We start from the raw sequence: 22727 nt of genomic DNA on the forward strand, positions 1-22727 counted from the left end.
GTATTTTTAAAAAGGAACCTCAAAACCCCTTTGTGACATGAAACAGAACATGAATAAAAAATACAAACCATATTTAATTTTATACAATTCTAGGTTATCCTCTAAGTGAGTTAGTTATGAGGGTGGGGGAAATGAGCAAGCAATGCCTGTTATCTTTCTTTCTTTTTCTTTTTCTTTTTTTTGAATCAGAGTCTTACTCTGTTGCCCAGGCTGGAGTGCAGTGACACACTCATGGCCACCCCAGTGTTGACTAGCTGGACTCAGGTGATCCTTCCTCCTCAGCCTTACAAGTAGCTGGAACTATAGGTGTACTCTACCACACCCAGCTAACTTTTTGTTATATTGTAGAGACAAGATCTCACCAAGTTGTCTAGGCTGGTCTTGAACCTCTGGGCTTAGGCAATCCTCTCACCTTGTCCTGTTATCTTTCTTGCTAGTTCATGCTGGACCCACCAATAATGCTCTACATATAGATACTCAATGAATATACACTCAGTGATGAACAGATAGTGAGATATTTGACCATGCCATTTCCTTTAGATAATCCATTTAAACTAAAATAAATTGATGTGACAAACTACAGTTTTCATTATCAAGAATGAAGATGGGTATTTGATATTTTAACTTTGCTGTATTTATAATTTTATTGCTAGAGCTCCATACCAGAGCAGTTAACTAGAATAAGTTTAAGGAGACTGAAATTACATCACATTATAACTGACACTTCTAAGATTAATTTTACAACTTGTGGTTTTAATTTTGGTGAAAATGTATTTAAAATTATCTCTTGTCACCATCTCCTATTAAACATAATGAAACTTGATGATATTCTAATAACATTAAACTGTTTTGGTAGTCACTGAGGTTGGTATAAAAAGACTATTCAAGCTAAGAAAATAGTGGATCATTTTTGAAAGAAGTATTTGGGGAGCTTTGAGGAGCTGAGTGTTTCATTCATCACATACACTGCATTATCCCTCACACCACAGGGTAATTTAGAAGATATTCTCTATGTTGGAAGAACTGGTGTGCAATTAATGGGGGGAAATCAAGGGCATTTTAGCAAAGAAGGGAAAAGGAGAGAGGAGACCACTTCACTGCTATTTCTTGTCTGTGTTCTAGGATCATTCTTACTATTAGCAGACCACGAGAAGTGTTGGGTTCCCAAAACTTGGTAAATAAAATTACTTGGTAAATAAAATCTCTGATGTAATTAGGTTATTGCATTTATCTTTTTAGGACTTCTTTATTTTTCTCTTTTCCTTCCTCCTTCTCCCCCACCCCCTCAGGTTTCAAACCCATGGTATGATCTTCTGTTCTGCTATACCAACTTTTTTTCTTTACCAGATGAGGAAACAATTATTTTGGCATAGAATGATATTACAAAGTGGGAAAACTTATATAACTGCCCTCATTTTTTCTAACAGTGAGGTTACAGTTGCCCTGAAAGCTTGCTATATGCCAGATATTTGCTACTTTGGATCTTTATGTGCTAAACTCCTATGTCTTCCTTTACTCTCTTTTTCATGGCATTCTTTTGACTTCATCTTGGGTCACTCCTCTTTCTGTTTTTTCCTCATTCCCAGATGTGAATTATGTTATACAACAAAAATGTATTGAGTACCTACTATATGCCAGGTGGCTTGCTGGGGATGAGGGATTCTGACCTGAATAAGAGTTCATTGTTTATTATAAAAGAAGAGCTGACAAGCCAACTAATAATTCTAGAATGACCTAATAAGTATTAGAAAAGCCTATGACCTAAATGCCAGTGAGAACAGAGGAGAAAACATGATTAAAAAGTATTTCAAAGGTGATGTTTGTAGTGGGCCTGGAAGGATCTGTAGTGCTATAGCTGAAGAAAAAGAGGGGGAAAGCATTTCTAGTAAAAAAGATCAGCATGATCTCCCTCAAAGGGAACTCCCCCTCAGGAGCAGAGGAAAATGATGAGTGGATGGGTGGCTGGAGGGAGTCCTGGGACATGCAGCCAGCTCAGGTGGTGGTAAGTCTCTGTTGCTGTTACACTAAGGAGCTTTGATTTTTATCTTGTGAGTTACGGGATCCAGTGGACATTTCAAATGGCATGATGGGACCTGCAGTTGAGGATTGTATTGGAGCAAACTTGTTAGGGAACTACTGACATAGCCTAGGTGAGAGATGATAAAGATCCAGCTAGATGATAGATGAGGGACTACGCTATTACCATTCCTCTGTATCTCGAGAGATTTGTAGGAAGGGGCATCAACAGGACCTGAGGGTCATTTCACTGCTATTTGCTGTCTATGTTCCAAGCAGATTTTTATTTGTAACAGGAGACACAAAGTACTGGGTCCTCAAAACTGGGTTCATACAATTACTGATGTAATTAGGTCATTCATTTACAGGGAAGGTGAGGGACAGGAAGGTATCAAAAGTGACTCCGAAACCCCCAGTTCTCCTGTGGAGTTCACTCCAAGGTGAGATGGAACTAAATGTAGTGTGACAGTTCATATGGCCCAGGTGTCTAGTGGAAATGGTATCATGCAAGGGAAAGTCTGTGGCTCATTGATTCATTCTTATTTCTCTACTCACTCATTTCTTTATTCACGTGATAAATAATTATTGAGAATCTACTAGATGCCAATCAGAAGGAATAGAATGCTGAAAACTCTGGGAGGGAAAATGGCAAAAGATTTTAAGGCATTAAGTTTTTTTTTTAAGCATAGACAATATTTTTTAATTATTATTTTTTATTATAAAGATGTGGGGTACAATTCAATTCAGGGTTAGGTATACAAATGTTGATTAGGCAGGTATCTTTGTTGATGAGGTATGCCCCTCCCTCCCCTAGCAGTTTCCCTCAACTGTCAATCCCACCCCCCCTCCCCTGACAGTTTCCCACTACTGCCAATCCCTTTCTTATTGTATTATAATTGGTCAAGGTCCACTTATGAGTGAGAACATATGGCACTCTGTTCTTTGTTTCTGTGATAGATCACTGAGTATGATTGACTCTAAATCCATCTAAGTTGCTGCAAAGTCCACATGCTTGTCCTTTTTTATGACTGCATAATATTCCATTGTGTATATGTACCATTTTTTTTTAATCCAGTCCAGCTTCGATGGGAAACAAGATTGGTTCCTTTTTTTTTTTTTTGATTGGAGTCTCACTCTGTCGCCCACGCTGGAGTGCAGTGGCACGCTCATAGCCACCCCAGTGTCGGCCTGTTGGACTCTGGCGATCCTTCTGCCTCAGCCTTCCAAGTAGCTGGAACTACAGGCGTGTGCTATCATGCCCGGATAATTTTTAAAATTTTTATTGTAGAGACGAGGTCTGGCTAAGTTGCCCAGGCTGGCCCTGAACCTGCAGGCTCAGGCAATTCGCTTGCCTTGGCCTCCGAAAGTGCGGGATTATAGGCTGAGCCACCAAGCCCAGCCAAGGCTATAAGCTTTAATAGCTGCACGTAGTTGTACACCTGGCCACCTGCTACCTGTGACCATTGAGGAAGAGCCTAGGATTGCATGCCATCTGTCCCCTGCCCTGTCCTAGTACCAGTTAGAAGCATGGTGATGTTTCTATTAGAAGTACAGAATGCAGAAGGAAAAGGTGACTGGTATGGGGGAATACATACTATCAAGGAAGGAAAGAAATTCTTGAAACTTTCTGAGGTGTCTTTTTCACCTTCACAAATTCCCTTTATATACCTAGCAGTTTAGATTTCCTCTCTTTTTTTATAGCCCACCTTCTCATGAGAATTTTGATTTAAATACTTTTTGAAATTTTTGTCCCAGCAATGTGACAAATTTTCTGTCCATAAATCTTTCTTTTCTCTTTCAGATATGTAGTGTTCTTCAATAATTGCTTTTTCTTAAAATCGAAAAATGCAATTCTATCTCAGTTATTCTCAATCCTGATTGTCTTCGAAATATTCCCTATATATGGTCTTTATTCCTTTCCCTGGAAGGTTTTCTTTCCTTCTTTCCTCCTTATAGCCAATATATTCCTTTCATAGTTTTTAATTTGCATTTGGTTTCCTTTTTTATTCATTTAAAATTAGTATATCTCTTACTAGAAGTCAAAGGGTTTTAAATTTTTTTACATTTTTATCATGAAAAGTTTCAAACAAATATAAAAGTAGTAAACCTGCATGTACCAATCACCTAGTATCAACAGTGATTAACTCATGGTCAATCTTCTTTCAAATGTGGTTTGACTTTTTTTTTCTATATGTCTCAATTTCCCTTTTCCTCACTGCTTTCTATACTTGGACTCTGACCAATTTTGCTGGAATCTGTCAGTTCTATCATTTACCGATACTGGATATCTTTCACTTCAGTCTGGATAACTTTGTAACAAGAAGCTTGTATGCTTCTCCATCCTTGATTGCTTAAAATCTGCTCTTTTCCTACATTCTATAATCATGGAATGGTTCTGTTTGAACAATGATTTGCTAAATTTATGAGCATTTCCATAAATGAGTTGACTTTAAGATGCCCCCAACTCTACATTATGATTCTAATCAGCACATTAATGAATGGGTGCAGAAATGAGCCTATTTGCAAATTGCCAGATTAGACTTGTCCTTGTTTAACTAAAAGCTTTAACTAAAAGCAGGGCTTAAAATACTGAAGATGATAAAGCATTCTTTATCCCTGAACATTTCTTGGTCAAATTGTGCTAAAAAAGAGTTTAAGAAAATTTTCACTGTTGACAGATTAGGTTTAAAACAATGGAATAAAGCTTGAATCATCATGCAAATCATCATGTAAAATAACTTTGTTATTAATACCACGTTTTAAACTTACTTTCTTAGGTTATAAAAATATTCTGACTTAAAAATAAAACTGTGAGCTGTGATTGATGTATTTTCTATGTGTTGGCTCAGGTCCTGCCTATTTAATTGGGCTCAGTCGATTTCAGTGTGTTTCCTATGACATTTCCATCCTACAGCTGTCAACCCAAAGAAAGAATTAATATCAATAATCCAGTGATCGGATTTAATCAGTAAGATTAGTCATCATTTAAGCTACAAAGATGTACCCTGAAAAGAAAACCCTTGCCAATTTTATTTTCTCACCACGATAGTATAAAATAGATATTCATACATGTGTGTAAAAACACACATTCACATGTATTTTATTGCATTTTTTGTGTTTTAGAAAACAACATAAACCATTGTGTTAAAGAAACTCTTCTCCCAAATGACATATTGTCTACTCTTATTTCATTTCTCACGTATCCAGAAGCAGCCTTTGCAGCTACTGATTTTTGTCCTTAGAGGTTTTCATTTTTGTACATTTGTTTTAACAAGCATTGATTGATATGCCGTTTTCTCAATTACCAAGGCATTGCTACCTTTACTGAATAGATTGAGGAGTAAAGACAGAAAAGGAGAAAGCTGGAAAATAAAATTCATATGCCCTGTCCTTGAAAAGTACTTTTTGTTTTGCTGATTCAGGCATGACATGCATTATTATGATAGCTTAAAAGATGAGGAGGCAAGAGAACAGAGAGCTATAGCATCTTCTTCTGTTGCACAGCTATTGTGGCAAAGCTCTGTTTATTACTTTTTTTTTTAAAGATAGGTCAAATGGACTAGTAAAGGAAAACTTCTAGACTATAGAAAAGGCATCAGGTAGACCAGTGTTTCCTAAAAGATGCTTTTCAGAACATTAGTCTGTTGAGATGTGCTGAGAACAAAAGGGTCTGTTGGTCAAACATGTTTTGGAGAATTATATAAAGCCTCATGGGGGGGGGTCACAATGCAATTAGAGTTGAGAAATCCCAGAATAATAAAAAAAAGAATAACTCAGTATGACTTTGTTTTTTTGTAAGAGAGAGACTGGATTTTGCTTTGTCACCAGGTTGGAGTGCACTGGTGTGATCATGGCTCACTGCAACCTCGACCTCCTAAGCTCAAGTGATCCTTCCATCTCCTGAGTAGATGGAACTACAGTTATCCAGCTAATTTCCTTCCTTCCTTCCTTCCTTCCTTCCTTCCTTCCTTCCTTCCTTCCTTCCTTCCTTCCTTCCTTCTTCCTTCCGAGACAGGGATCATCCTTGCCCAGGATGGTCTCAAACTCCTGGTCTCAAGCAGTTCTCCTGCCTTGGCCTACCAAACTACTGGAGTTATAGGCATGTGCCATGGTTCCTGGCCAGTAACTTATTTAACTCAAAATATTTCACCATGGTACTCTTTTTGCACATAATACAAATTCACTGGAAACACTTAGGGAAATTTTTGCCTTAAGCAAATATTCATTTTTAATGACTTTTTAACAAATTGTACATCATAATCCCATCTGCTTCAAGATATAGAATAATGCTCAAATATAACCTCGGCTCATAACACACATGACTCAGAAGCCTGAGAAAGTCAGTTTAAGGAAGGCAGAAATTCATCCGTCAACCCATTCACTCATTTGTTCTTTCAATAAGCATTTATGGCATGACTACTTTGGTTTAGGCAAGGTAAAAGATGTTGGTGACATAATGATGAAAAACCAGTCTGAAGGAGGTAGGGAAGCTTTTCCCAAGGAGGCAACAGTTGGATTGCATCTTAAAGGGCAGGCATTCAGCAGATGGAAGGGAGCTGATTGTGGAATTCCAAGTGAAAGCAACAGGATGTGCAAAAGACACAGATGATTAAGAGCATAGCAAGCTCAGGAGATTACAGGTGAATACATCTACCATTCATCACCAACTATTGTTTATTTATGCATTGTCTGTCTCCCCTACTAGAATGTAAGCTCCATAAGATAGAGACTGGTCTGTGCGGCTTGCCATTGTGTTTCCCACGTTTGCACGGTATTTCTCTTATAGTAGGGGCCCAATATATTTTTGTCAAGTGGATGACAAGTAGCCTGATATCACTGGAACCTACCATGCTTGAAGGCAAGATGGGGATGGAATGGTAGGGAATGAATCATGATGGGTCTTGTGAGTCATGATTGGATACTTTCTGAGGTGAAGATGAGTCATTGAAGGGTTGTAAGCAGGGGAGTGACTTCATCAGATTTGAATTTTGGAAAGATTACTCTGGTGGGAGAGAAGTTGGTGGCTTCAGAGTTTTGAGACTGGGGACAGTTAGGAGGCTGTTGCAGTAATGCAGGAAAGAAGCTTTGAGAATTTGACTACAGTGGCTGCTGCTGTGTGGGGAGGAGATGGTATGCAGTATGTAGAAGAGGCCAGCCTACCTATGGAATGCAGGCAGGAGGAGGGGTCTTGGGGAGGGAGGAAGGGAGAGGAAAGAAGGGGGAGGAAAGTCAGAAAGGATTCCTGTGTTTCTGATTCAGAAATTTGGTAAGACTTTTAACTATGGAAATCTTTAAACATATACGAGGTAGAGAAGGTAGTATAATAAACCCTGTGTACTTATTAGCCAACAACTATCAACATATGGCCAATCTGATTTCATCACTTCTGACTTCCTTACCCTACATCCCTCACCCCATTTTGGAATGTTTAAAGCAACTACTAGATACCCCATTATTTCATCTATAAATACTGCAGTATGTATTCCCAAGAGATAATGACTTTTAAAAAACATACATATATCTTTAATATACCTAAAAATTGACATTAATTTCTTAATATTCACTCAGTGTTCAAATGATGTTCTGCAATTGGTTTGCTCAGACTGGGATGCAAACACATTCTGCACACTGCATTTGGTTGATATAAAGTAGGCCATTTAGCCTATGGAATTTCCTAGTTTTGATGATTGCATTCCGGTAGTATCATTTGCATTCTGGTAGTATCATTTATCATGTTCCTCTAACCCCGATCTTGTAAGTGGTAGTTGGATTCTATTATAACTTTCTATAAAGAAGAAACAATTCCTAATAATAGAGGGCTTACTGGAGAACATATGTGCAATCTAGGTGTGATGAACTAAATGAACACATGTGAGGTTAAGGGTTTGGGTGGGTGCTGTCAATCTTAGCAAAACAGTTCTTTGGCGTTTGTTTGGGTCTCCCTTCTTGTATTGCTGCCATCACTTTAGCTAAGTGTTTTGGAAAAGAAAGATGAACATCATGAAAAAGCCCCCCATTTGAAGGACACAGCAACCTCACTCGGGTCTATGTCTTCATCAGATTTTTCCAAAGCTTTCCTTGCCTTTCAACAGGAGTGTTTAATTATTATTTGGAGATTCATAAGGAAGCCATGTCTGGAAAGCCTTGTTTGGGGTTGGTTAGCTGAGAGGAGTTTGTGTTACCTGTAATTGAGGAAAAGCAGCTTAAGTAGTGAGTTTATCACTATATAAAAACCCCTGTTTTCTTCTTATCATCTGTCCTCTGAAGGGCATTAATAGCTCCCTTTGAAGAACCTGCTTAGAAAAGTATTAGTTGCACTTTACATGTTATGACTATGGTTTCCATAGAGGCTGTTTAAGAAAAAAAAAAAAATCAGTGTTGAATACATTTGCACAAGGAAAGCTAGGCCTGGTATTTGTCTGTATTTGCTCCTAATATTGTTTGGTTTCATCTGCCAGGATCTTTTCTGGATAGTGAATTAGGCAGCTTGGCAATTGTATCTAAAAGTTACTTTTATACCATTTGTGTCTTGAAACTCAGGGAAACTTACCTCATCTAAAATAATTTTATTTTCATTTAATAAACACTTACATAGAACTTGCTGTATGTTAGACCCTGTTCTAAATATTTTATGCATACTAGCACATTTAATTCTCATAAAGCAGGCACCATAATTATATTTATTTTATAGATAAAGAAATTGAGGAACAGAGAGATTAAGTAATTAGCCTAAAGTCATAAGCCTGATAAATAGCAGAGTAGTATTTGAATCTGGGCTGGCTCTAGAGTATATCCTCTGAGTCACCATGGTATGTTGCTTATTGGCACCAAGAGTCAAAGTTAAAATGACATTGGAACTTGAAAAGAATGATGGCAGCTAAGTGTAATAGTTTGGGGTGTGAACTTTGGCATCACATAGACCAGTGGTTGAATCCTAGTTTTGTTACTTAGTAGTGGTGGAATAAGAGCACGTTATTTACTTCACTGAGTCTCAGTTGTCTTATCTGTAATTTGGGAATTACAATTCCCATCTCAAAAAGTTGTTGTGAAGATAAAATAGAATCATATATTTAAAGTACTTGACAATACATATGGACATAAATGGAAACAATAGACTCTGGGGACTCTAAAAGCAGGAAGGGGTAGAGGAGGACAAGGGTAAAAAAACTACCTGTTAGATACTATGTTTATTATTTGGTGTGATGGGTTCAATAGAAGCCAAAATCTCAGCAAATTAGCAATATACTCTTGTAACTCACTTGCACATGTAACTCCTGCGTGTAAAATAAAAATAAAAAAAATTCCTTGATGAATACTATGTTCCCTAAGGCCATCACAATAATTGTGTTACTGACAGAGAATGAAAAGTAATTCTAAAAAATAAAAATAAAGCACTTGACAGAGTTCCTGAAATTTAGTAAGTCCTTTAAAATAGTAGCTATTGCTATCATGGCCTCATTAGAAAGAAATGACAACATCATGCTTTGCAGACAGTACTGGGGAGGAGTCCGCCTTCATTCCTCAGTGCTCAGTCTGACTTGGTGAGTAGTTGGCTTGTCTGTATAATTATTTAGAATATTGATCCCATGTCTTTACCATTCTGTTAAACACAATAGGGACCAGAAGCAGAAAAGAGGATGATTAATAGGGCAGACTCGCATGTACAAAGTTGAGGAAATGCTTTCACATACATTGCCTCATTAAGTGGACAAAGCAATGGTGTGCTGCCTTGAAGAACTAATTATGCGCATCTCTTTCCATCTCCACATTCAGTGACATCATATTGGTGACAGGAACATTTATACCACTGAAATTAACAAATACTACAAATCAGAAATTTTTTTCTTTACCCCTATAGAGCTGAGAGTTAAGCTGTTTTAGGCACTTAGCATATATTAATTCATTAATCCTCTCAACAACCTTAAGAGGTAGCTACCGTTAGTATACTCATTTTCAGAACAGGAAGCAAAGGCCAAGAGACATAAAATAAATTGCCCCAAATTGTACAGCTAATAAGTGGGAGAGCCAAATTCAAATCCAGGAACTCTGTCTCTAGACCCAAACTCTTAACTATTATAGGTTTCTGCCTCTCTGATCTATCATGCTATAATGATATAGTTCCATCTTTGGGGAGATAAGAGATAGATACACATGCAATTAGAGGGCAAGGCAATATTAATTAATGTATTACTTCATATAGGCATGTATACAACAAATTTTTTTAAGTGCCTACTATATTGGCATGCTGTCTGGAGGAGATTAAAAATGATGAGATTAGTTGGTGATATGTAAAGTCTACCTTCTCACCCTCTACCCTCCAACGAGACTGTGTAAGTTTCTTGGGAACACAGATGATGCCTGGGGAATCCCTGTTTCCTGAAGAAATAACATGAACGCTGGTACAGTATAATTTTCAAATAGATAAGTGAAAGGAGGCTACCTAGTGGCATTATCTGCCATTTTTCATGAATAATATCCTTCGATACCACATAGGTGTTATGGGCTCCTGTTAAGCAGGTCTGGTTTGTCCCTGCATGGTATTTTGTGATGTGTTGAAGAGTTTGGCTTGTGAACTGGGAGGCCAAACCCTAACTTATGACTCCAGACTATGACCATGAGTGAGAATTAGAGACCAAGTTAACCCATGAGTAAATATGGATTCTGAGATGTTAGGGTTAATCCTCTCTCTGGTAAATATAGAAGTCAGGGAAGAAGCTTGGATCAAGCTGTGTTGTAAGATGAAATGTTATGAGGCTGAGAAAGGAGTAAGGCTTGGGTTAAGGGGTAGATGACATGACCACAAAAGTTATTGTCTAATTCAGGACATGTTCCATGAGCCAAAGAGATGCTATGAATAATTATATGGGACAACATCCCTGAATCTGAATGATCCCAGGAAAAACTGCAGTGAATGATCACCCTATTTAAGGGTCAAATGGGGAAATCACAAATTAAAGACAGCACATAACTTGGTAGAAAAATCTCGAATCGGGCTTGGTGGCTCAGCCTGTAATCCCGCGCCTTTGGGAGGCTGAGGTGAGTGGATTGCCTGAGCCCACGGGTTCGAGACCCGCCTGGGCAACTTGGCAAGACCTCATCTCTACAATAAATCAAAAAAATAAGCCGGGCGTGGTAGTGCGCGCCTGTAGTTCCAGCTACTTGGAAGGCTGAGGCGGAAGGATTGCCGGAACCCAGCAGGCTGAGGCTGCGGTGGCCGGGAGCAGGCACTGCACTCCAGTCTGGGGGACAGAGTGAGACTCCAACTCAAAAAAAAGAAAAAAAAAAAAAGAAAAAAATCTCGAGACAGATCTAGGATATCAGATTTCGAATCCTCACTCTGCCTCTTTCCAGCTTTCACCCTTGAGCCAACTATATCTTGTCTACAGCAGTGAGATAGATCAGAAGTTTCCCACCATTTTCCTCCTCAGTGGACTATTTCTTTCAAATAATGCTTACACAAGAATATTTTGGAAGATCTCCAAGCACTCTTATAGCTTTAGTATTGCTGAGTTGTAGGATTAAGATTTATTTTCTTCCTTATCCATATGCTTTCTTATTCTTGTTTTATCTGTAGGATGAAACAGATATTCGCAGATGACTCAACAAACGAACCTTAAAAGATAACTTACAATCAATTCCTTTATTTACAAGTCAGAAAATGGAATTCCAAAAGGGTAGAATGTGTCCTAGGTCATGCAGCCAGACAGACCTGCATGGCTTCATTCACCCATATTAAAACTCAAAGTTTGTACATGTTTAAAAAATAACTTAAAAATAATATAATTGTAATGCATGATCATTGTAGAAAATGTAGAAAAGACAAGCAGGTCAAAAAAAGAAACTATAGATCAACACCAAAACTCACATCACCACTATAATGACTCTGGTGTATGAATATCTTTTCAGACATTTCCCTCCCTATTTCAAGTGCTCTTTTCAATCTGCCAACGAGTTCTTATTTTTTCCATTTTGCTACTTGTTCCAACTTTCCCATATCATTCTTCTACTCTCTCATGGCTTTCTTAAAATTACGGCTAAAGGACATAGTTCATAAGTTGACAAGTCGTGCTTCAAAGGAGCCGGCTGAAGAAACATGCAGTCAGCAAAGGCATTTTGGTACAGAGCAGAGCAGAGAGAATGTGGGACCTGGATACTAAGTGAGGCCCAGATTTCTGATTGGTTAGCTATGAGCCAGGTGAAGGGTAAACTGAATCCAGACACCAAGCAGTCAAAAGTGGAGATTAGAAACCTGAAGCAGACAGAGCTCTTAGGAAGAGGAGAGCTCTGTAGATCGGCCAGTGTTAAGGGAAGACAAAGCTGACTTTCAACGTTTTAAGCAGGCATGGGCCCCATAGTTCTGCAGCCAATCATCGATAAACCTGTACACGTTGTTGCCTCACAGATTTTCCCACATCTCCACTTAGAAATGTTCCTACGACTTTTGCTACAATTGATTAATTGCACCTTGTTAGAGCCCTTGATTTTTTTAAAAGTGAAAAATAGAGGCCATTAAGTTAAATCACTGAGATGTTCCTGAAAGCAGTCTAATGCCTCTAAAACACACTTAGGCCCATCAGTGAAAAGCTCACGATAGACAGGAAGAGAAGTTACAAAGGGAAAGCAAAAAAGAAACGTGTGCTGCTCAGGGACTGCTGTTTTCCAATGATGTTAAAATCTCACTTCACAAAGGATCTCTCCTGATCAAAACAATTTCTTAATCGAAAACCACTGTCTTAGTTTGTCTTATCGGTTGCCACTTTCAGCAGAAATGTGCCTGTGGCCCTTTGCGCCCGACCGGCGGCTGCCTTTTATTATGCAGATCGGACGGAGCAGCCTCCACGAGCCAATTCTGGGCACTACATTTGCATAATGACTCGCCTCCTTAAAGATGGGCAGTTAAACCAAATAGTTTTTGAATTTCTTTTGTGGAATGGCTGCCTCTTTATTTAATGTTGAAAACTGAAGGGAGTTGAGGAAGGGTACTGACTAAACAGGCTTTTTAAATATTGCCTTCGTAATTATCTGTGGAATTAAACCCACAGAACCCACATTAACTCTCATCAGAAAATGGAATTATGAGAATTCTTATTAACAGCGGCTCCAGACTCAACTCACAGTATTCACTGGAGTAATTATCATCGGGAAAGCCTGGGATTAATTTTTTTTTTTTTTAAGCTGAAGAAAATAAATTCTTAGCTATTGCCTTCCTCGGACATGCAGGAGAAGACAAAGCAATGTGGACTTTTATTTTAGGAAGGAAAAAAATAATTTAAAATGTAATTTTGCTCTGATTTCTGAGGGAATTCTTATGCAAGGCATTTTATATGTAAAGGGATTATATGTCACCAATGCAAAATGAAATACAAAATAAACCAAAGAGCTATGAATGTCCTAAGTGCAGAAAATAATATATAATTTATGATACTTTAAATCTCATTAAAAACACTAGCTTTTGTAGCTTCCTAGCAACCAATCCTCAGGAGTCTCTCTGTAAAGAGGTTGGCTCTCCCCAAGCTTGCAGTCCAAAGCTTTAATAAATGAAGCCCATATGGTGAGTATATGAGGGTTCCCTGTGTGCAGGCCATTTGTCTGGGTGTTCTCAAAAGCCTCATATGATAGCTTATAATTTGCTAATCCAATATAATAAACATGAAAGCACTTTGTTAAACTAATGTTCAGGGTCTAAATTAAACCAGTCAAGGCCAGAGAGTTAGAGAAAAAGTTGGAGATTCGTAATTGTAGCCTTGATTTTGGGTACAACATAAAGGGTTTCAAAAGAAGGTGTGAGGAATGATACCTTAATCTTTCCTTTCTTTCTTTCTTTCTTTTTTTTTAAAGCACTGTCGTGTCCGCTTTTTCTCACATTCATAAAAACCTTGGGAAGTAAATAGAATAGGTTTTACTGCTCCCATTTGTTGGATGAAGAGACTGAGGCACCTAAAGTTAAGTCATCACAGTGAATATCTGCAAAGTCAGGGCTGAGAGGATGCCACAATTATGCAGATATTTCTTGATAACTGATCTATGACAAAGTTTTTACTAGTCTGAAGCAAAATGGAAAAAAGGACAAGCGATGAGTTTTTTTCTAATGAAGCTAATAAACAAGCTTTTAAAATGGAGATATGTTCATTCTATTTTTTGATAGTAAAATAGCCTTTATGTGTATTTGATATAATGGTAGTCGATGGTAGTTGCTCTTCGCGTGTTTTTGGCAAAATTGCACATTGGCAATCATAGGTTGATCTCCAAAGCATTAAACATTTTATTGATTGGTAAACATCTCAATGTCTCTCCCACCACACTTTTATTTTTTCATAATGGAAAAATGGAATCTCTCTCTCTCTCTCTCTCTCTCTCTCTCTCTCTGTATGTGTGTGTGTGTGTGTGTGTACACCAGCATTTCACAGCAATGGGATGGATGGTACAGCCAGGTTGAGTGCACAGGTCTCTATACCTCTAGGTGAGTGGACAGGGTGGATGGAAAATAAGCAACACCAGTTTTTATTTTTGGGGGAAAATATAATTTTTAAAATGAGATTCTGCTTCAGTTTCTGAATAAATTTATGATGCAAGTGCTTTGTCTGCAATGAGATTATAGGCCAGAGATGCAAAATGAAATAGAAACTAAACCAAGGAGAAGCAAACATCTGAAATGCAATAAATAGTACCAAAAATGGTTACCCTGATTCCTTAGAACTGGAGTTGGTATTGCACTTTTTCTTTTATGCAAGGATCTCAAGGAGGATGTCTCCTCTGCTCAAATGGCATTGAGATTTTCCCCAATCTGGCCAATCGCTAGCAGTACCTTCATTCTTCTCCATAGCTCCCTTCTGTCACTCAAGGTCACTGATTGGGCAGTTCACGGACCTTTATCTTAAGGCAGCAGTTCCCAAACTGTGTGTCAAGGAACAACAGGGCACCACAGCTGACTCACAGGGCTACTATGGGATTTTTAACGTTTCTGAAGAAAACCAGTGATAGTTGATATCTGTTGGACACTGTATAAACAACTAACTTGAGATAGTTAACATTAGATCATGCTGTATTTCTTTCTGTGATGTCATATGTTCATAATTTTTTTCTTTTGATAGTTACTATGATCAAAAGCAAAATGTGGATGAACATTGATGTGGAATGAGAAATAATGGTGGTGATAACTAATCTAATTCCAAGGTTTGAGAAATTGTGCAGTGTCCAATGAGTGCTTGCCTCTCATTAATAAGTAGAGTGGCTATTAAAGAATGAAATATAAATTTATTTTCCTTTAAATCTATTTGTATTATTTTTTCAAATGATTGCTAAGTGGTTAGAATATAAATATGTTGTTGATTGGACCTAACTACTAAATAAATAGAAATGTTATATATTTCTTTGGCCTAGAGGCACCATGAACAATGACTGAGACTCCAAGGGTGCTGTGAACTGAGAGAGCTTGGGAAAATTCTAAGCGTTGTTTGAAGATCGTGGATGGTATTTCAGGTGATTGTTCATAGAAGGAGGCTAATGAGATCTCCAGCTATTGTGACACTAGACAGTGACAGGTGATTTGTGTCTTGGGCAAGTAATTTCCCTCTCTAACCTTCAGTTTTTCTATCTACAAATGAAAGCATTGAACTAGGTCAGGGACTCTTATTGTCTCTTTAGTACTCCTTCCGTCTTCTTTTTGCAACAGTACTTCAAACACTTCTCCCCCAAAACTCTTTCCAGGTGTTTGGATAGGGCTGGTCTTTTCTTCTTTCATTTTCCTAGGGGTAGACCCAAGACCATAACAGGGCAATGAAGTATATAGTATATCCTTAGTTATAGTGGTTTAGAGTTTGTCACATAAACCAAATCAATCAGAGCCAAGAGAAGGGAGGAGTTGAGAAGACCTTGCCCTGATCACGTTATTTGAGTCTCTAGTTCTACCCTTGATCAGGTTTTTCAGATATTTAAAAAGATTATAGATAGAAATAGCTCTCTTCATCCTCCTTGAAGTAGTTTCTTTTGTCTTCAGATTCCATGAGCTCAAGATATCAAACACTAGATATTATCAAGAAAGACCCAGTTTTTCTCCTTCCATCTCTTAACTCTGCTGTCATTTATGTTGACTTCATTTCAGGCACAGCTCTCCCTATGGGGTGGTAAGATGGCTGCCAGCAGATCCAGCTTGCATCTTTATAGATACAAGATGAGAAAACGGAGAATCTTCCTCTCTCCCAACAATCCCAGTATCCTGATGGAGTTTTTAACTGACCCTGATTATGCTGTGTGAAAATAAATGAACCAGTCATCGTGGCCAGGAGGGGATGAGACATTCTGATTGTCCAAGTCTAAGTCACATGCCCACCACTGCAGCTTAGGGTGGAGTCAGCTTCCCTTGAGGCAAATGGGCTGAGAACAGAGGAAAGGGTAGTGTCAGTCAGGGTTCAACCAAGAACACTGAAACCATTTTGAGTTTTTAAAACAAAAAACTTATGCAGGGAATTGGTTACACAGGTGATAGTAGAGACGCCAAGTGGGCATGGTGTAATAACTTTCAGATTAACAATAGCAGGATGTTGCTACCTCTGCTTGCTGGTGGGACAACAGAAGCAAGGAGGCAGTGCTCCTAGAATCCAGGGCTCAAGTCTACCTGTTAGAAGCAGAAGTTGCAGCAGAGCCTGTCTGGCAGGAGCTGAAGCCATGGAGAAGATGCTCCTGCTGCTAAAGGCATCATCCAAGGTAGAGAGGGAGGAGAATAAATACCCTGGCTTCTGTCTTCCTCTAACCTCTATTATTTCTCATTGTCTTAATCTGCTTAGAAAACCAGGTGACACAGGGGCCTGGGAAATGCAGCTTGGAGGGATCAGCACTCCTGAAATGTAGAATAAAGCAGGTGAGGATTGGATCTGGGGGCAAACAAGCTAAGGATCAGCACAGAATGGGTTCCCAAGAGGAAAATTAGGGTGTAACAAAACAGGAAAAACTCTGCAAATCTAAAAGTGACCCCTATAGACAAGCATTAAAAAATATCAGATGTAGCTGTAAATAATCGAGGAAAGTCTTGCCCAGCTAGTAGACCTTAGCCTATGGAGGACAGTTGGTAATTTGGATTAGGGATAGACTTTGGGAGGAGTCCTAATAAGCATGTGGAGCATAGTGACCAAGAATTTAGGAACACGTAACATTCTGGTATCCATGCTGATATCATTGAAATCTATCCAAACATGGTCAGACATGGGACTGGGGTTCCAATCCAGTCTCTGGGACACAATTAGTAAAAACAAAAGCAAGGTCAGGCCATGCCTAGGGTGAATAGAGATATTCAAGGCAGCTGAGACAAGAAGACCTAGAGAAAAAGAACAGAATATTGGGATATAACGTGGGTTCAGAGTTGACTAACCAGTTGGAATGACTAGAGGCTGAATATTAGAAAAATTGAACATAGCTCCTTAAATGCTTGGTACCTGAAGTCAACACCATTTTGAGTTTTTAAAATGCCAGTTGAGCTCAAAGGTGTTGGTCGAGTGACCTTAGGTGTAGGGCCAGAACCATGCAAGGCTATGTTAGTGGACAGCTGCTGTTTTTGCCGACTTAGAAGACATTCCTATTTTTGGTAACAACTCCGATTTTCTTTAGAAACTACCCTTCCCACCTCAGTCCCTGGAGTGTCACTGACCCAGGAGTTGCCATAAGACTCAGACCTCACAAAGGTAACCTCACCCACCCCAGCCACAGTGATTTGGGATGGACACATGACTCAAATTTGTCCAGTGGTATTTGAGTTGTACACTTTGGTGGAGAAGCTAGAGAAGAAGAGAATTTTTCTGCTGGATTTGGAGCTCTGAGGATATTAATCTGCAGCTGTTTGGTTGACTACACGAAGAGAGGCTGAGCAAGAGTAAAACCAGCACAGAGGAAAGCATAGCCAAGAGAGGAAGAGAGAGAAGAACAACATCCTAAAGCCCTGCTGGAATCTGGGGGTCGGAGTAGCTGTGTCGTAATGCAGTCAAATCTTCTAGGTTTCTAGTTATCTGAGTGCCTTTTTATCTTTTAACCTTTTTCTGAAGTCAATTTGAGTTTTGTTTTTTGCTCGGTTGCAATAGAAAAAGCACTACTACATGTATCCTTTCATTATTGTTGCACTTCCATTTGATTTTTGTGTGAAAATGGGTAGAGCGCTTGAAATGCCAAGTTTCTTCCAAATACCCAGTATTTTCTTTAACTCTCTAAAATTGTCTTGCACTTCTTCTGGGCTTTGGTAGACATGATCACACATGAAACGGGAATGTTGGCTAATTCTACTACTTCCTGGAGAGAGTCCAGGAGAAGTGGCAGCGTCAGTGTTTTGGACTAATCAGGGAACTATCAGCAATGCTGGTTCTCTTCATTTTTTATCCTAGAAGGCCTTGAATGTATCCTAACTCAGGCAAATCTTTGTTAAAACATGTTTGAAGCTTATCTACAAGGCCAGTTCAATGAACCAACTTTGAATAAATTCCTTTTGTAAAAACTTAATTAACAGTTTTTTTCCTGAATTGATCAAATAAATCAATGATTTTGGCATTGTATGGTAATGTCAAAAAGATGAAAATAAAGGTCGTGTAGAAATAGTGTCTGGAGAATCTTGCATTCTGTCTGTTGAGTACTCATGAAAGGAGGAACAGTGCTTTAGAACAGGCAGAATTTAGGCTTGGCCTAATAGAAATCAGGAAACTGTGAATTTTAACTACTATGATTGTATTAGTTAGGACTGTTTTCATTACCGTAGGCAGAAACTCAACTTGATTTGGCTTAAACGAAAAGGAAATTTGTTGTAAAACATACTTGAATGTCTCTCCAAACCTACAGGTAGATTGTATTTGGGCCTACAAAACAACTGGAGTTAGGGGCTCAAATATGGTTACAATATTTTTTGTCCAGGTTTCTCTCTGTGTACTGACTCAATTCTTTTCACTCACAGCAGGAGCGTCTTCCACATAGAAGAAAACATAGTCAATGATAATTCTTGAATTTTGTATCACATCATTTCAGCAACCCTGTGGGTCTCAAGTCTAAAAGTTCCAGAGAAGGAGTCTAATTGGTCCATCTAGATATCACTCCTGGACCAATCAGCTGTCTATGGGCAGCTTTTCTGTCTAAAATGGCTGCTCCCATGGTAACCACAAGGACTGGAGTGATGTAGGTGGTACTGGGGATGTTACTAGATAATCAAAGAAGCTGGAAGGACAAAACAATATGGCGATAAAGGATGACAATATTGTTTATGACATATTCATCCCTAGGCCCTCTTTTATTAGTTTTCTATGGCTGTATAACAGATTACCACAAACTTAATGGCTTAAAATCAAATCTATTTATTAGCTCACAGTTCTGTAGGTCAGAAGTCTGGGCATGCCATGACATAGTTCTCAGGGTTTCACAAGCCCGACATCAAGCTGTCAGTCAGGCTCTCATCTTGAGTTCAGGCTCCCCTTACAAATTCACACGTTTGTGACCGAATTTAGTTTCTTGAAGTTGCAGGACTGAGGTACTCATTTCCTTGGCATCTATCAGCTGAGATCTACTCTTTTAGAGGCTACTGTGTTCCTTACCATATGCCCCCATCCATTTTCAACACTAGCAATGGAGAATGTCCCTTTTGTTGAATACTTCTGATGCTTCCAAGTCTCTTTCCAGCAAAAACTGAACCCTTTTAAACAGATCACTTGATTCAGTCAGACCCATTGAGGATAATCTCTACAAGTTGAGGGCAAAGCCCTCTATAAGACTCACTCCACTTCAGATGCCAGCTGCAAGTGAGATCTAAGGTTACTCTTCTGATTAATTGGCTATAAATTTAGAAATTCCTACAACCTCTGCAGTTCGATAATTCACTAGAATGATTCACAGAACTTGGGAAAGCAATACTTACTACAATGGCAGTTTCACGATAAAGGATATATATAGAGAGTGAGGTCTGGGAGGGAGGATAGAACTTCCATGCCTTCTTCCTCATGGAAGGATGGTGTATCACTCTTCAGGCACATCTATGTGTTCACCAAGAGAGCTCCATCAAGTCCCAAAGTCCAGAGTTTTTACTGAAGCTTTATTATTTAGCCATGATTGATTAGCTCATTGACCCCATGACTGAGCTCAATCTTCATCTTCCATCCCTTCCCTGGAAGTACAAATTTCCAAACCTCTAATCATGTAATTGGTCTTTCTAGTGACCAGTCCCCATCCCGAAGCTATCTAAGGGCTCACAATGAGTCACCTCATTAGCATAACAAAGACATTTCTTTTACTCAGGAAATCCCAAAGGTTTTAAAAACTCTTAGGCCAGGAACCCAGGACAAAAATCAGACAAATTCTTTATTATAACACAGGATTGTGTTAGCATTCTGCCTACCATACCTCTCCTTCTGTCTCATCATCTTTACCTCTTGAAGTCCCTCCAAGGCAATCCCAAATGTCATCTCCTCTGTGAGCCTTTCCCCATCACCTTCACTGATAGGCTCTTTCCCAACATTAAACTGCTACAAAGATAGTTTTTCTTTCATTGTACCTTAATTTCTACAGATGTTAATCCTTATTACAAGTTTTCTTCATGTAACTGGATTGCAAATTACATGCAAACACAAACTGCTTATTTATTTAAACCGCTTCATTGATTTAAACATAGCAAGAGCTACAAAAATATTTATCTAATTAAGCTGAATATTAGAGGTGAAACCATCTTTTAATAAAGTGTTTTTAAAAATTAGATAACTAAATCATTTGAGATAAAACTTAGGACAAACTCTCCATGAAACCCCCCTTCAAAATGCTGGAGGAGGAGGGTGGCAAGATGATAGAATACTATATATTTTTTATACTATATTTATTTCCTGTCACTTAATATATCATATATGGATCATAATGGAGGTCTGGGAAGCCTAGAATAAATTTATAAACTTTTCCATCAGTTTCTTGGACTCTTAAGAGGATATGCAATATTTGCAAGATTGAAAAAAATGGATATTATGCCAAAAGGAAGAATCCAGAATTGTTAATCCTTGTGTAGTATGCCCACATCCTTGTGTAGTATGCTTAACAGGAGGACAGGAAGCATCTCTACAGTTTCTTCAGTTCGCAGACTCTTGACACATCTTGTAGGATCCTAGGAATGGCTGCGATTTCATCAGAACAGATAATCAGGATTATAGGTGAAAGCATTGGGAAGACACATTACAGTGTATCTACAATCACAGTGAATCATTTAGATGTTTCCATTTTCTTTTTTCCAGGGAAGCGTAAGGCCCTCCTCCATATAATGGTGGATTCATGACAGTCACTGTCTTTACCTTTTCTTCAACTTTTGCACTCCCCTCTCCTACATTGCAAATTTTCTGTCTACTGCAATATCCATTTTCATAAATGACTGTCCCTAGACTGATAGTGTTCTATTCAAATGAAAGATTAAAACCAAGTTAAAACTTCTGATCCAACAGTTGGAAACAACACCCTAGCTTTAGATGAGCCTCATAGGGACCAAAGCATGTCACCAGCTCTCTTTGGGGTCACTAGCCTGTCACTGTGTCTTCCAGCACCCCAGAAACTGTTGATCTTTCTTCCAAGTGAAAATATTAAGTGATTCTTATGTTGAACTGCAATTGTCAAATCAGGATTGACCATTATTTCTCAAGCCTTGCGCTCCCTTCCTCATCTCCACTTCGGGCAGTTCTTGAAAGTTCCTCTTAATCCCTCCCTTTTGTTTCTCTCCAAGGCTATTTACCATTTTTACTGAGGGGTATTTGCTCTATATGCTGTTATGGGGTCCAGGGTGTCTAATTGACAAATTATGTTGCGCTTTTGGTGGCTTTAAGTAATCATTTAAAATAAATAAGATCATAATTATCAGTTTTCATTTACCCATTTATTAAGTAACAATGTTCACACTGAGCAGTTTGATTTTGTGTTATAATAAGGCAATCTCTACATGATGACAGATGGTGTTTCATTTTGCCGACACTGTGCTAAAGTGCTTTGAGTTGTGATGTGTTTGATTTTATTAGAGATCAGATTTAACACATGCATGCTACATAACTGCAATCGCATTCCCATTTCTCATCTGTAGGAGAAAATGAAACTGTGATGAAATGTAATATACTCACCCTCAGGCAGAACTAGTGGGACTGGGAATTGCAACATAATAAATCTAATGGATATTACACTATAGGACCCTAGAAATTTACTGTTATTATGTTCAGGGAAGGAACTCGGTTTTGTAAAACTCACTTTTATTTCACTGGCATCAGTGCAATTTCACATTATTTAACTGTTGTGTCCCAGTAGCAGAGATGGTATGTGTGGTGTTGAAAGGAAACTTGTCTGCCAAAGAACACAGGGGTCCAGGTACCCAGAGGAGAAAGTGAGGGGAGAACGAATAGCTAAAAAGCTGCATTTACCAAATGCAAATCACAGCAATGGCACATCATTAACAATGGATTGTTGGAATTGTCAAATTAAGCCTCAGTTAGCCACGCTGTCAGTGTGGTACCCACTGGAAGACACATCCGTAAAAGCTGTGACTATGATATTGAGTTCCTATATTTTCAGGCCCCCTTACTGCCACCCCATGGGTGGGGCAGGAAACTAAGTTAATTACACATCTAGTTATTGATGTGACTGTGATAGAGCTTTTCTCTAATGACACCATTGTCAAGTGAATTTCAAAGGTGGAGGTAGCTTTCTGTGCTTATGTGCCATCAAGGTGAAGTCTCATGACT

The 22727-nt window shown here is 38.7% G+C and overlaps 1 pseudogene; it reads left to right on the plus strand.

Annotated features, from left to right (window-relative positions):
• The first annotated feature begins 1900 nt into the window (after positions 1–1900).
• The window catches only part of LOC103260692, a 61627-nt pseudogene continuing 40800 nt past the window's right edge, over positions 1901–22727 (plus strand).

The sequence above is a fragment of the Carlito syrichta genome, unplaced genomic scaffold, assembly GCF_000164805.1.
Source record: "Carlito syrichta isolate Samal-C Ts95f unplaced genomic scaffold, Tarsius_syrichta-2.0.1 Scaffold303298, whole genome shotgun sequence".
In the NCBI taxonomy this organism is placed as follows: domain Eukaryota; kingdom Metazoa; phylum Chordata; class Mammalia; order Primates; family Tarsiidae; genus Carlito; species Carlito syrichta.